The 12899-nt window shown below is 54.2% G+C and overlaps 1 protein-coding gene across 7 annotated transcripts in view; it reads right to left on the bottom strand.

Annotated features, from left to right (window-relative positions):
* The window catches only part of SH2B3 (SH2B adaptor protein 3), a 40174-nt gene extending 34466 nt beyond the window's left edge, over window positions 1-5708 (bottom strand). For all 7 annotated transcript variants that reach the window (XM_060118314.1, XM_060118318.1, XM_060118311.1 and 4 more), the window contains exon 1: window positions 5324-5708. The gene's annotated coding sequence lies outside the window, so the exon portion shown is untranslated. The remainder of the gene's footprint in view (window positions 1-5323) is intronic.
* Between the last annotated feature and the right edge of the window lie 7191 nt (window positions 5709-12899).

Here is a 12899-nt window from a genome sequence, read left to right as displayed (position 1 = left end):
TCCGACCCCCCACAGGAGCATCTGGGAGCCTGGGCAGCCACAGGGATGAACAGCCTTCCACAGAGAGGGGCCTGCAAATCCAGAGGGTCCCTCCCACCTCCTCATCCTGGGCTTTTGGGGCAGGGAGATCTGCTGGGTAAGGGAGTCAGAGTCCAGGATTTCCCAAAATCCCACAGCAGGGTGAGGGACGAGGATGATGTGACATGGAGCAGGAAAATCAGACCGCATCCCAGCAACCCCCCCGCCAAGTCCCCACAGCAAACATGTGGAGATGGCGGCAGCGACCTCTGTGCCCATACGGGGGCTCATGTCAGGGCGGGGGTGGGTCTGCCTTTTGGGACCCCAAGTTTAGAACAATTGTGTCCACAGAGTCCCTGCTCAGGGCAACCTGGTGAGGGCTTTGAAGCCTTAGCCAGTACCTGGTGTCCCCTGTTCAAGCATATACATCCTACACCAAGCCGGGGAGAGTTCAGGCTCTGAAGAGCTGGGAATCCTGGCTCTGAGTTGTGGGGCTCACTCTAACCCAGGACCCCAGAGATCGAGGCTCATCAGCCTCTCCTCTATCCAATCGCCCTGGGTAATAATGTAATCTTGGGAAGCTAATATTTCCTGTTTAATTATCAGGCCCAGGTGCAGAGAAGGCCTTTACCCACCTGTGGGAATTTCACCTGCCAAGGCTTGGGGAGGATATTTTAAATTGTGAGAACTGAATTTAAAATGAGCCAGTCCACAGCCTCCATCCTCCCCCAGGTCCACAGCTCACAGATGTTTGGGCAGGAAGTCTTATACCTTCAGAGGGAGACACCTCCTCCAGGGAGGCCTCCAAGTTCACTCCAGGCTGCTGTAAGCATTTCTGCCTTTCCTACCCACAGCACCAACTTCTCCAGGAGCCCAGACCCCACCCCCCGGTCCAAGGAGGCCCAGAGAGTTGAGGGGATTCCAACACACACTGCCTGGCAGGAGGCCCACTGCCCTTTCACACCACTCGAGCTGGCCAGACTGTGTAGAAGCCTACAGGCAGTACAGAGCAAAGGTTCTGGGGCCCTGGGGAGGCTGAGAAGTGGGTTCTGCTCTAGCCCATCGGGCAGCCAGGGGGCCGTGATGCACTCTCGCCGGGGTCACCTAGTGCCTGGGGACATTTATCACACCAGCACAGTCTGCCAGAACAGGAAATGTCCTCTGGCTTCCTCTGCCCCCACCCTCAGCCTGACACCCTGGCCAACAGCCTTTGGGAGGTGGGGAAAGCCAGGGCCACCGAAGAATAGGCAGAACTCTCTAAGCCACCCCCATCCCAGCATGTGACTTCTTCCTTTAACTGCCCCTGGGTTGAGGGGAGAGAGGGGAAGCCTCTCAGTCAGCTCTGCACACCCCATGCCCCCAGACGGTGTTGCTTCCTCAGGATATCAGGACGGGTGCCCTCAAGCCCTCCTGCAATCCTCTCCCCACACTCATCACCCTCTCAGGGCCTCTCCTCCCACGAGGTGACACCAGAGTGCCAGCTCTCAAAGGACAGATCCCATGCCAAAGGCCCTCCTTTGTGTCCACTCTCCTAATTGCATTTCCAGTTCCCCAGCCCCTCAAGGCCAAGGCCTCCCCCTCAGGCACCCTTGTGAGTCAGCTCCCGGGTGAGCAGGGCACAGACTTCCTCCCTCCCAGGCCTCCCTGGGGACCCATGGGGCAGTGGCAGGCTGCCCTTGGCCAGCCGGGATGGGGGCCCACATCCGGGCAGGCCCCCAGGGGCTCCAGGCCTGGTTCATGAGGAAGCCTGCAGCCCGGCCCCGCTAGCCGACCCCTGACAGGGTGGCGTGGGAGGAAAAACCTTCCAGCCATCTGCGCAGCTGCCGGGTTTCCGGGCAGGGCGGGGCCGGGGGACGCCAGGAGGACTTGCTCTCCTGGGGAAGTGCCCCTTGCCCCTGCTGGGAGGAAGGATGCTGGGCTGAGCAGCCCAGTGGTGGCCAATGGGACCCCGAAGCCCCAGCTGAAGAATGCTGGTCGTCCAGGCTTTGCGGCCCAAGTAAGTGGGTGTCCAACTGTGGTTTGGACCTGCCCATTCCCTGAGGGACCTCAGGCCCCGGAAGCCAGGGAGCTGAGGCACAGGGCTCCTGGGCCCAATTAGGACTGACTCAGCGAGTGACCCCAGCTGAGTCACTTCCCCTGGGCAGCCTGCCCGCCTCAGTTTCCTCAGGGAGGGCGGGTAGCTGGGAACAGGGTCTGGCTGGGAACAAGTAACTTGTATTACACCTCTGGACTCTCCAAGGCAGGCTTCTCTGTCTGCCAGATGGAAGCAGCTTCCTGCTCCGCCCAAAGATGCTGAACACCCGGGAGCCCCTAGGGCCCATTTTCCCAGGAAACCTGGCAATTAAGTGCCAACCCCCCTCTTGGGCATTAACAGCGTAGCTCTTATTGAGCGCTGACTGCATGCCAGGCACTCTGCACGCCTCTTCTCAAAGCAACCCTATTAGTACTCTCATTCATAGATGAGGAGACCCATAGCTCAGAGAGGTTAAGGGACAAGCCCAAGGTCACACGGCCATAGCAGTTATACCCAACATAGTTTGAGTCCCTATTCTGTGCCAGATTCATACACTTCATGTATGCACTCACATGCAGGCTCATATACCTGGGATAAGCTGGGACTCTTGGCCCCCGCTGGGCAGGTGCGCCCCAGAGAGTTCAGGTAACTTGCCCAAGGCCTCACAGCTAGAAGCTGGCAAAGCTCACATTTGGCTCCAAAACCCATGCTGCTACTGGGAGAAGTGAGAACTGAACAGAAGAGACCTCTCATTTTAATAATAATAACAACAACAATATCTCTTATTAATTGAGTGCCAAGGCCAGCACTGAATGCTTTATGTGCCCTGTCTTCCCCACTCGGCGTGGGCAGCGCTGGGACTAGCAGCTGGGCAGTCCCTCCAAGTGTCTCCAGCCCTGCCCCCCTCTGCCCTCGGGGAGACTCCATCCAGGAGGTGGCACAGCCAGACCCAGATATCCAAGGGTCCGCACAGGCTGAACTGCTGCAGGGCTACCCAGTACCTGCTCGCCCAGGCTACCGCCATATCTGGAGTGGCTCTGCAGGATCTAATTTGTATTAGAAAGTTCTGTTTATTGGAGAAGGATCAAGCCCAGGGTTCAGAAGAATGGGGGTGTTGGGGGGTGGGGGGGTGGGGGCGGGTGGATCTGGAAGGAAAACGAGCAGAGCTAACATCCACAACAAAAACGATAATAATCTCATCCTTATTACTATTTCTCCTCCTGACCAAGCCACGCTAAACACTCTGTGAATTCACTCATTCGTGGTTCCAATGACCCTAAAGTAGTAGGTACTATTATCACACCCATTTGACAGATGAAGAAACTGAGGCTGGGGTGGTTAAGCAAGGCCATATAGCCAGGAAGCACCATCACCTCATCCTGCCTGGGTCTCCAGAATTCTTCTCCCAAACACTCAGGAAACCCCAGAGCTGCACGTGCAGGTGGTGCTCAAGGGATGCTGATGAACAAACATTCCACAGCCAGTAACAATAACACTAATTGTGGTAATGATGAAAACCACCACCACCACCATCACCTGGAATTGAACCCTTTCAATGCCAGGCTTATTACATACCCTACCACAAACCTATTATTACCCCATTTCACATAGGGGAAACTGAGGTTCACAAGTATCACTTGCCCATGCCCTCAGCTGGAAAAAAGGCAGTGAGGGAATGGAACCTAAACTTCCAGGACCCTCCTCTGCCGCTGCTGAGCCCCTGAAGGTCCTCAGACGCCAGAAGCTGATACTTTAGTCCAGCCCCTTCCCAGCTGGCTGCCTCTGTGGTCCACGGGGACTCACACAAGTTCTAGGAATGTTCACCCTTTGGCTCAGAAGGATTTTTCCCTCCCAGAGGGGGGTTGTGGGAAAAGGCTCAGAAAAAGTGTATTAAAAACCCTTCCAACTTCCCAAAACAGGCCCTGGCCTCTCATCTGCTGACCCCAGCCTGACAAGGCGGCCTCAGCCGGCTCTCCCCCCATTAGAGCTGGGTCTCTGGCCCCCGCAGGCCCCGGAGAGCCTCCAGGGTTGTTTCCACTCTGGCAGCCAGGTCAGCGATGAGAAATCCAGATACATCTCGCACCCACAACCCCGGAGATCCATACACCCACAGCCCTGACAGGGGCCCCAGGGTTGGACTGTAAATGGGGATGGGCCGGCTGCCCCAGCTGAGCCTGGCAGCAGGTGGGTGTCAGAGGAGGCTCATCTCCCAGGCCAGGGGGTGCGGGTCAGATCTCTGCCCCTCCTGCCCCCAAAGCTGGACCTTGGCCCTTCAGACTTGGCCTTGCCAGGCCCTCTGTTCCGAAGCCCCCCGCCTGTAGCCCAATTTCACTTCCTCCCACTCAGTCCGGCCTGGCCATTCTCCTCCCTGGAGGCCCCCAGCTGCAGGCAATGACCTCCTCACCTACATCATTGTGGCCCGGGAATGGGGAAGAGAAACAGGAGAATGAGGAAACTCAGGAAAAAAAGTGGAATGGCGGGCAGGCCCCCCCCCCCCACAGTTCCTCAAATTCAGTCCCCATTGCCCTGAAAGCCCCCAGGAACAGAATGAGGGAAGGGAGGGGATTTCTGCACCAGGCATTAAGGGCCTCTGAAATACCTTCCCAGCCCTGCTGACCTATTAAGCCAATGACCTGTGTCCCTTTTTTTTTGGTGGGAGGATTCCCCTGGAGCCCCAGGTCCAGGGTGGGAGGGTACCAGCCCAAAGAGACCTGAGCTGTGAGAGCCCTAACCCTTTTGAACCCCCAGATTCTGTAGCATGGGGGTGCCTGGGCCACCCCATCTCCCTGATGCAGGGAATGGGGAGAGGGGCTTCTGGAATGAGGGGAGGGCTCCCCTCTTAGCCACACGGCCTGGCCTGGGAGAGTGGGGAGGGGCCTGCGTCCCACTCCAAGAGGACTCTTCCATTCTCATGGGCTCAGTTTCACTACTTTCACTTTCAAGGCACCAAGCCGGCCCCCCCCCGCCCCCCTCCTCACCAGGCGCAAGTTGACTGGCTGGGCTACGTTAAGAGGCGGAATGGGAGTATTAGCCATACCCTCTCTCAGCGCCTCCCCCACTGCCTCAGCTACCCCATTACATCCCCAACACGTGTGTGGCTGGGGGTGTCGGCTGGCAGGGTGTCGCAGGAGCTGGGGAACGGTCACCCCTGAACACCTCCATCTGAGTTAGCTTCAGGACAATGTTTTAGGCTGTTGTGGGAGTGCGCAGAACTGGACACGGGGCCTCCTCTTCCCCCATTAAAGCCCTCCCAGCCCCGGAGGAGGGGAGCGCTGGGAAAGGCGGGCTTACCTGAAAGAGAGGGGGTCCGGGCCCGGCCGGCCCATGGCGTCGCGCGCCCCCGGCCCCCCGATATCCCGAGGGGGTGGGAGGGCCCCCGCCCCGGGCGCGTTCTCTCCCGCGCGCCGGCTCCTGGCTCGCGGCTCGCTCGAGCGGGGCTCAGGCAGGAAACCCGGGCTCGGAAAATGGCCAGCGCCTCATCATTTCCGCCGCCAGCGCTTGACAGCTGCGGGAGGATGCGCCTCCGGGCCGCCACCGGGGAAACTTTGCTGAGGCCGCCGTCTCCACCGCGGGCCGCGACAGTCCGGGCGGGCGGCCGGGCGGAGGCGGTGGCCCGAGCCCATGCCGCCCCGCGCCGTTATGTAAAGAGGAACCGGCTGTGCGAGCGGAGCCCGACGGGGGAGGGCGGCCAGGCAGGGGCGGGGCCACAACAGGCCCCGCCCCACTCCGCCTGTGAGCCAGACTTGGCAGGGGGCGAGGAGAAAACCGGCCCAGGGGCGGGGGCAGCCCTCGCCCCGCCCATCAGTCCTGCTCCTCTGCGACTGACCAGGTCCTGGGGTCTCAAAAGCCAGCCCGGGGAGAGGCGGGGCCTTTTAAAGCCGCGCCCACAGATCACCCTCCCGATTTCGTATCTCAAAACCTAAAGAAGGGAATGAACGGCAGAAGGGGCGGGGCAACCTTGGCCCCACCCACCTAGCGCCAGGGGCCACCGGGTGCCTCCACACTGCGGGGGCGGGGCCAGATGAAGGAAAGGCGGGGTCTGAGGGCGGGGCCGGGCCGAGGCGCCTGGCCTCGAGGGGGCGCGACCCTGCCGACTCCCTCCTGCAGGGCCTTATCTGCGCGCGCCGGGCCGGTCAGTGCAATAGCGACCGCAGCTTTCATCATCACCCGGGGAAAGATCCCAACCCAGCCCGGCCCCGACTATCCGCGACTGTACTGAGCAGACCCCCATAGCGCCACCCTCAGCTCTGCTCTTGTCGCTGCCCATGCCCCTATAGACTGGCCTCTATGGGCCCATCCGTCCCACAACTCCAGGAGTGCATCTTTCTCCAGGAAGCCCTCCCAGATCGCTTGCTCCCATAGCCTCTGGGCCTCCCTCTCTGCTCTCCCCGGGGCTACTTTCATTTTATCTATGAGCCTTATGTGGCGTGAGGTTCACAGGGGGGTCCCCACTAGCCTGAGGAGGAGCATACACCCAGCCAGCCCTTCCCCCAACACATGGGAGGGAGGGGAGAGAGGAATGTCTGCTCTTCTCTCCCTCCCACAACAGGAAATAAGTCGCTTACACCCCCAGCTTGCAGGGGCCACATCACCCCTTTCCAGACAGCACACTCGTCCATTCCCCTGCCTCCCCCTCTTACTAACCTTGGGCAAATGACTTGACTTCTCCGTACCTCAATTTCCTCATCTATGAAATGGAAATACCCATTTCACAGGGTCGTTGTGAGGATTAAGTGAGTTAATGCATTAAAGCACTTAGCAAGGGGCTCTGCCCAAGGGAAAACACTGCTACATGAGTGTTTGTTAAACAGTCAGGCCTGAGTCCTGCCGTTGGAGCTACAGGAAGGGGTTCCCCCAGAAGGTGGGGATTTCCAGATTTCACCCAGATGGCGGAAGGGAGCCTGTCGGCTGTAGGATCCTTAGAGTTCAATAACCTTGAAGGAACCGGCCACAAACATGTGCTTTCCACAAATATGTGTGTCAGGCATGGTTCTAGGTGTTGGGGACACAGCATTGAACAAGACAGACAAATATCCCTGCCCTCATGGGCATCCCTTGTCCTCAGCTGACATTCTGTGAGGGGACACAGAGCATAAATAAATAGGTAAATGGGATAATGTACTATGAAGATGACAAAACAGTTACAGGATGGAGAGTGCTTCCCAGGCTATCTTAGACTGAAGGCTTGGAGGACCTCCTGAGGAGCTAATATTTGGGATGAGACCACCTCGCCCCTCCACCCCACGATAAGAAGGATCCAGGAGTGATAAGGAACCGCAAGTGCAAAGATCCTGAGATGGGAATAAGCTTGGTGCATTCGAGGAAAGTCAAGAAAGCAGTGGTGATGCCTAGACTGATAGATGGGAAGAGACGAAGGCGGGCCCATCACATGAAGACTTGAAGGTCCTGGTGGCAAGTTTGGGAATTATTTTGGGAGCAATAGGGAGCCATGGAGGGTTTTGCACAGAAGGACCTGTTGAGCTTTGCATTCGAGCTGCAGTGTCTGAGTTGGCAACCCATTAGGAGGTGCCCCAGTGATGTTCACACAGCAGCCGAGGATGGGGGGCAAAGGGAGTAAGTTATCGGGGAAGCCTAGCCTGATCATCCCATATTATTATCTCTTTCTTATACTTGGGGAGACTGAGGCCCAGAGAGAGCAATTACTTGACTGCAGTCACACAGCTGCCAGGTGGCGCCGACAGAGCAGCCAGGTACACAGCAGTTGTCAAATGGTTGCTGAAATCTGCCAGCCACAAGCACTTTCCCTCTCACAGCAGCTCTGCTGACTTAAATGGAGACTTGTGGCTCTTCCCCTTTTTAATCACAGTGCAAGCCTTCTCTCGCGCCAGATTTCTCTGAGGCCCAAAGTGGTTTCCTTTCTCGTTTAATTTCTTCTCACCACGCCTCCCCTCCAGAGTCCACTTTCTTGTTTCAATGCTCACCGCGATCGAGACTTCTCACTCTGTTTTTGTTTCTCCTTAGAAATGCAAAGGGTTTACAGCGAATACCCCTCCACCGCCTTGCCCTAGATTTGAGAGCATCACGGCTCCGAGCAGCGATTTCATCTTCTCCGCGAGTAGGCTGCCCGGCCTTGGCTCCTCCCACTTCACAGGTCACTGGGACCCAAAGGGAGAAAGAGGTTTATTCGAATTCCCCGGAAACAAGCAAAGCGGTCCTGGCGGAGCAGACCGCCCTTCCTTCCGACCGTGAAAAACGCTGAGTTGGAGCACACCTGCTGCCTGCCAAGTTCCAGGGGTCAGAGACTCTCAGGACTAATAACAGTAACAAAACAGTAGTCAATAACTATTAGTAAATGCTTATTCGGACTATTAGTAGTGATATTAACAGCTGTTATTAATAACAAAACAAAAGTTAGCCAGTACAGGGTTAATAATAAAAGGATCGATAGGGACATCCCCGGTGGCGCAGTGGTTAAGAATCCGCCTGCTGATGCAGGGGACACCAGTTTGATCTCTGGTCTGGGAAGATCCCAAATGCTGTGGAGCAACTAAGCCCGTGCGCCACAACTACTGAGCCTGTACTCTAGAGCCTGCGAGCTGCAACTAGTGAGCTTGTGAGCCACAACTACTGAGCCTGTGTGCCACAACTACTGAAGCCTGCGCGCCTACAGCCTGTGCTCAACAAGAGAAGCCACCGCAATGAGAAGCCCACACACCGCAACAAAGAGTAGCGCCCCCTGGCCACAACTAGAAAAAGCCTGCTCCCAGCAACGAAGACCCAAAGCAGCCAAAAAAACAAAATTTAAATTTAAAAATAAATAAATAAATAAAAGGATCGATAACAATAAATATAATAATGTAACAATAGTTATTAGGTCTAATTAATAATAACACTGTTAACTATTACAGCATTAATAGCAAATACAAAATAACAATAGGATATTAGTAGTAATAAATATAATAATAGCAGTTAGGTCTAAGGCTAATAGTATAATAGTAGCTTATAATAATAATGGTGATAGAATTAATAATAATAAATATGAAATAACAATAGAATAGTAATAAGATTAATAATCAATGTAATATTATATTAACAGTTCTAAGACTAACAATAAAAGCACTTAATAGTATATTACATATTAATAATAAATATAAAAATAACAGGGACTTTCCAGGTGGCACAGTGGTTAAGAATCCCCCTGCCAATGCAGGGAACACGGGTTCGAGCCCTGGCCCGGGAAGATCCCACATGCTGCGGAGCAACTAAGCCCATGCGCCACAACTACTGAGCTTGCGCTCCAGAGCCCGCAAGTCACAACCACTGAGCCCAAGTGCCACAACTACTGAAGCCCATACACCTAGAGCCCGTGCTCCACAACAAGAGAAGCCACTGCAATGAGAAGCCTGCGTGCCACAATGAAGAGTAGACCCCGCTCACCGCAACTAGAGAAAGCCCGCACACAGCAACAAAGACCCAACACAGCCAAAAACAAAAAAACAAACAACAAAAACCCCAATAGGCTAGAACAGGATTAATAGATACTAATAGGGCTTCCCTGGTGGCGCAGTGGTTGAGAGTCTGCCTGCCGATGCAGGGGACACGGGTTCGTGCCCTGGTCCGGGAAGATCCCACATGCCACGGAGCGGCTGGGCCCGTGAGCCATGGCCGCTGAGCCTGCGCGTCCGGAGCCTGTGCTCCACCACGGGAGAGGCTACAACAGTGAGAGGCCCACGTACCGCAAAAAAAAAAAAAAAGAAAAAGAAAAAGATACTAATAGATATAATTACAATAGCTAATGATCTAGGATTAATTATAATGTGATTAACAGTTTTTGAGGCTTGCTTCATGCCATGTATTGCTCTCTACCAGTGCTGACAGATGGAACTTTCTGTGATGATGGAAATATTCTATTTGTGCTGTGCAGTATGGTCACCACATGAGGCTACCGAGCACCTGAAATGTGGCTAGTGTCACTGAGGACCTGAATTCATAACTTTACTTAATGTTAATGAATTAAAATTTAAACAGCCACATGTGGTTAGTGGCTACTGTACTAGCTCTGAATGTTTTATGTATCTTAACTCATTTAAATCTCACATCAGCCCTGGGATAGGTACTATTATTATTATTATCCCTATTTTATGATGAAGAGCCTGAGGCACTGAAATATTAAGTCATTAGCCTGATAAGAGTCTCTCCCCACTTCAAGGGCAGGAAGCCATCATCTGAGGGGACCCATAATTACGAATGAAGGCTCTAGGGGTCACTCAGACAGGTTTAGAATTGAGTGTTCAGCATCTTCTTAGCTGTGTGATCACTCAGACTCTCTAAGCCTCAGTTTACTCATCTGTAAAATGGGAACAATTACAATTACCTCATTGGGTTGTGGGGGAGAATTTGATGCATTAAGAGCTTGGGAGGTTGGGTGGCACTACCTCAGAGAATGTGCTCAGTAAAGAGTGTTGATTATAATCTATAATTGGATGTGAGTCATACATCCCTCAAGGGTTGTGAAGAGTGGTGGCCACAAATGAGGACACTGAAGCTTGAGAGTCAAGACTGTTGCCCAGCCAGTGAGTGGAGGCCTTGGTGTCCGCATCTGTAAAATGTGCTTCTGCAGACTGTTCCCTCCCCACTGAGAACAAGGTCTGGGCTGCAGGTGGGGAGGAGGCCTGAGTGGCTGGTCTGCTCCCTAGCTGGGTAATGGCTGGTATAATTGCCTGAAAGTTTATATCCCCCCAAATTCATGTTGAAATCCTAACCGCCAAGGTGACAGTATTAGGAGGTGGAGCCTTTAGAGCTGATTTGATCATGAGAGCAGAGATGTCAGGAATGGGATCAGCGCCCTTAGAAAGAGACCCCCTAGACAGCCCTCTCTGCTCCTGCCATATGAGGCTACAGCTAGAGGACACCACTTTTGAGTCAGAAACCTGGCTCTCACCAGTCACTGAAGCTGTCAAAACCTTGATCTTGGGCTTCCTAGACTCCAGAGCTGTGAGAAATCAATGTCTGTAGTTTATAAGCCACCCAATTTATGGTATTTTGTTACAGCAGCCCGAACAGACCAGGACAGAACATCGGTACCACGAAGCGGGGGTTCTGCTGTAAGAAATCCCTAAAAACGCACCAGCAGCTTTGGAACAGGGTGATCGGCAGACACTGAAAGAGTTTGGAGGTGCGTGATGGAAAAAGCCTGCACTGCCATGAACCCACCATTAAGGGTGATTCTGGTGAGGGCCCAGAAGGAAAAGAGGGATGCTGCAGAGGCCTGTCCAAGACAGTGGAAGAATGTCCCCACAGGCCTTTCGGAGCTCATCAGGGCCGCCCTCTTATCACAGGCCCAGAGCGCAAGGGCCTGGGTGGGGGGAGGATTTCGGAGGAGGGGCCTTCACTGCAGGGCTGCGCTCTCTGCACAAGGTGGGGGGACTGGGCACCGCTCCCACAGGCCCCGAGCAGTGCAGCACGTGCTGCAACTAGCCAAGCTGCGGGTGGTATGGCTGCCTCCACCCGGACGTCGGAGGGGCTGTGGAGGCACCAGCCAGCCAGAGGGCCGCCAGCCGGGTGGAGCTACCTGTGCGAGGTTCCAGCCCAGGAGAGCCCAGCAAAGCCATGGGAGCATAGAATCTTGGGGCCCAGCTCCTGCCCAGAAAAGTTTCGGGGGCAAGAACACCACCCTGTGTGTCCAGAAGGCAGCCTTCAGGTTTTGGACTTGCTGAGGACCTTTCTTCTTTCCTATTTCTCCCTTTTGGAATGCGAGTGCCTGTCCTATGCCTGTCCCACCACTGTCTTTTGAAAACACATAACATGTTTGACTTCACAGCTGGGAAGGAATTTGCCTCAGAATGAATCGTACCTTGAGTCTCACTTATAACTGATTTTGGTGAGACTTTGGGCTATAGACTTTTGGGTTGATGTTAGAAGGTGTTAAGCCTTTGGGAGCTCTTGGGATGGAATGAATGCATTTTGCATGTGGGAAGGACGTGCATTTGGGGAAACTGGGGGCAGAATGCAATGGGCTGAATGTTTATGTCCCTCCAAAATGGACTAAGACAGCTGGTGCTGGAGCTTTCCAGGCCTGGGTTTTTATCCCAGCACTACTGTGTTACCTCTAGCAAGAGACTTCCATTTTCTGAGCCTCAGTGTCCCCAGTCTGTAAAATGGGCATCATAGTAGTGGGTAAAGGAAAATGAAATTGTGTAGGACATTTAGTCCTTAGTGGGCACTCAGTGAATGCTCTGTATCTGATTGTTATCGAGGGATAACTGGATCACACTGGGCTCCTCACCGTTCCTCAAATATACCTTCATGTTCCCACTTCAGAGCCTTTGCACTGGCTCTTTCCTCTGCCCAGAATGTCTTTCCACCAGATGTTTCCACCCCTCACTTCATTCACTCCCTGGAGGTCCCTGACCACCAAACCTAGAACAGGCCCCTACCCCCTGCTGTCACACTCTGTCTCTGGCTCTGCTTCTTTTTCTTCCAGCACCTCAGGAGGACACTCAAACAGCTTTGTTGGGCAGCCCATGTCGTGAGGAACTGAGGCCTCCTGCCAACAGCCAGGAAAAAACAGAGACCCCCTGGCAACAGCCATCTGAGTGCACCATCTTGGAAATGGATCCTCCAACCCCAGTCAAGCCTTCACATGAAGGGAGCTCAAGCCCATGTTTTGACTACAACCTCATGAAAGATCCTGAGCCAGAAACACCCAGCTAAACTGCTCCTGAATTCCTGAAATCATATGAAATAATAAATGTTTACCATCTCAAGCCACTAAGTTGGGGAGTAATTTGTTACATAGCAATAGTAAACTAATACAGAGCTCAAGACAGCTCTAGGGGTGTCCAACCACCATGTTCCCCACCCATCAAGGTCCAGCTGAGGCTGGAAGGTTCAGCAAAGGGCATCC

This window comes from Mesoplodon densirostris, chromosome 15 (assembly GCF_025265405.1).
Source record: "Mesoplodon densirostris isolate mMesDen1 chromosome 15, mMesDen1 primary haplotype, whole genome shotgun sequence".
NCBI lineage: Eukaryota > Metazoa > Chordata > Mammalia > Artiodactyla > Ziphiidae > Mesoplodon > Mesoplodon densirostris.
Note: the sequence above shows the minus strand (reverse complement) of the source record. Positions and strands in the feature narration are given on the sequence as shown.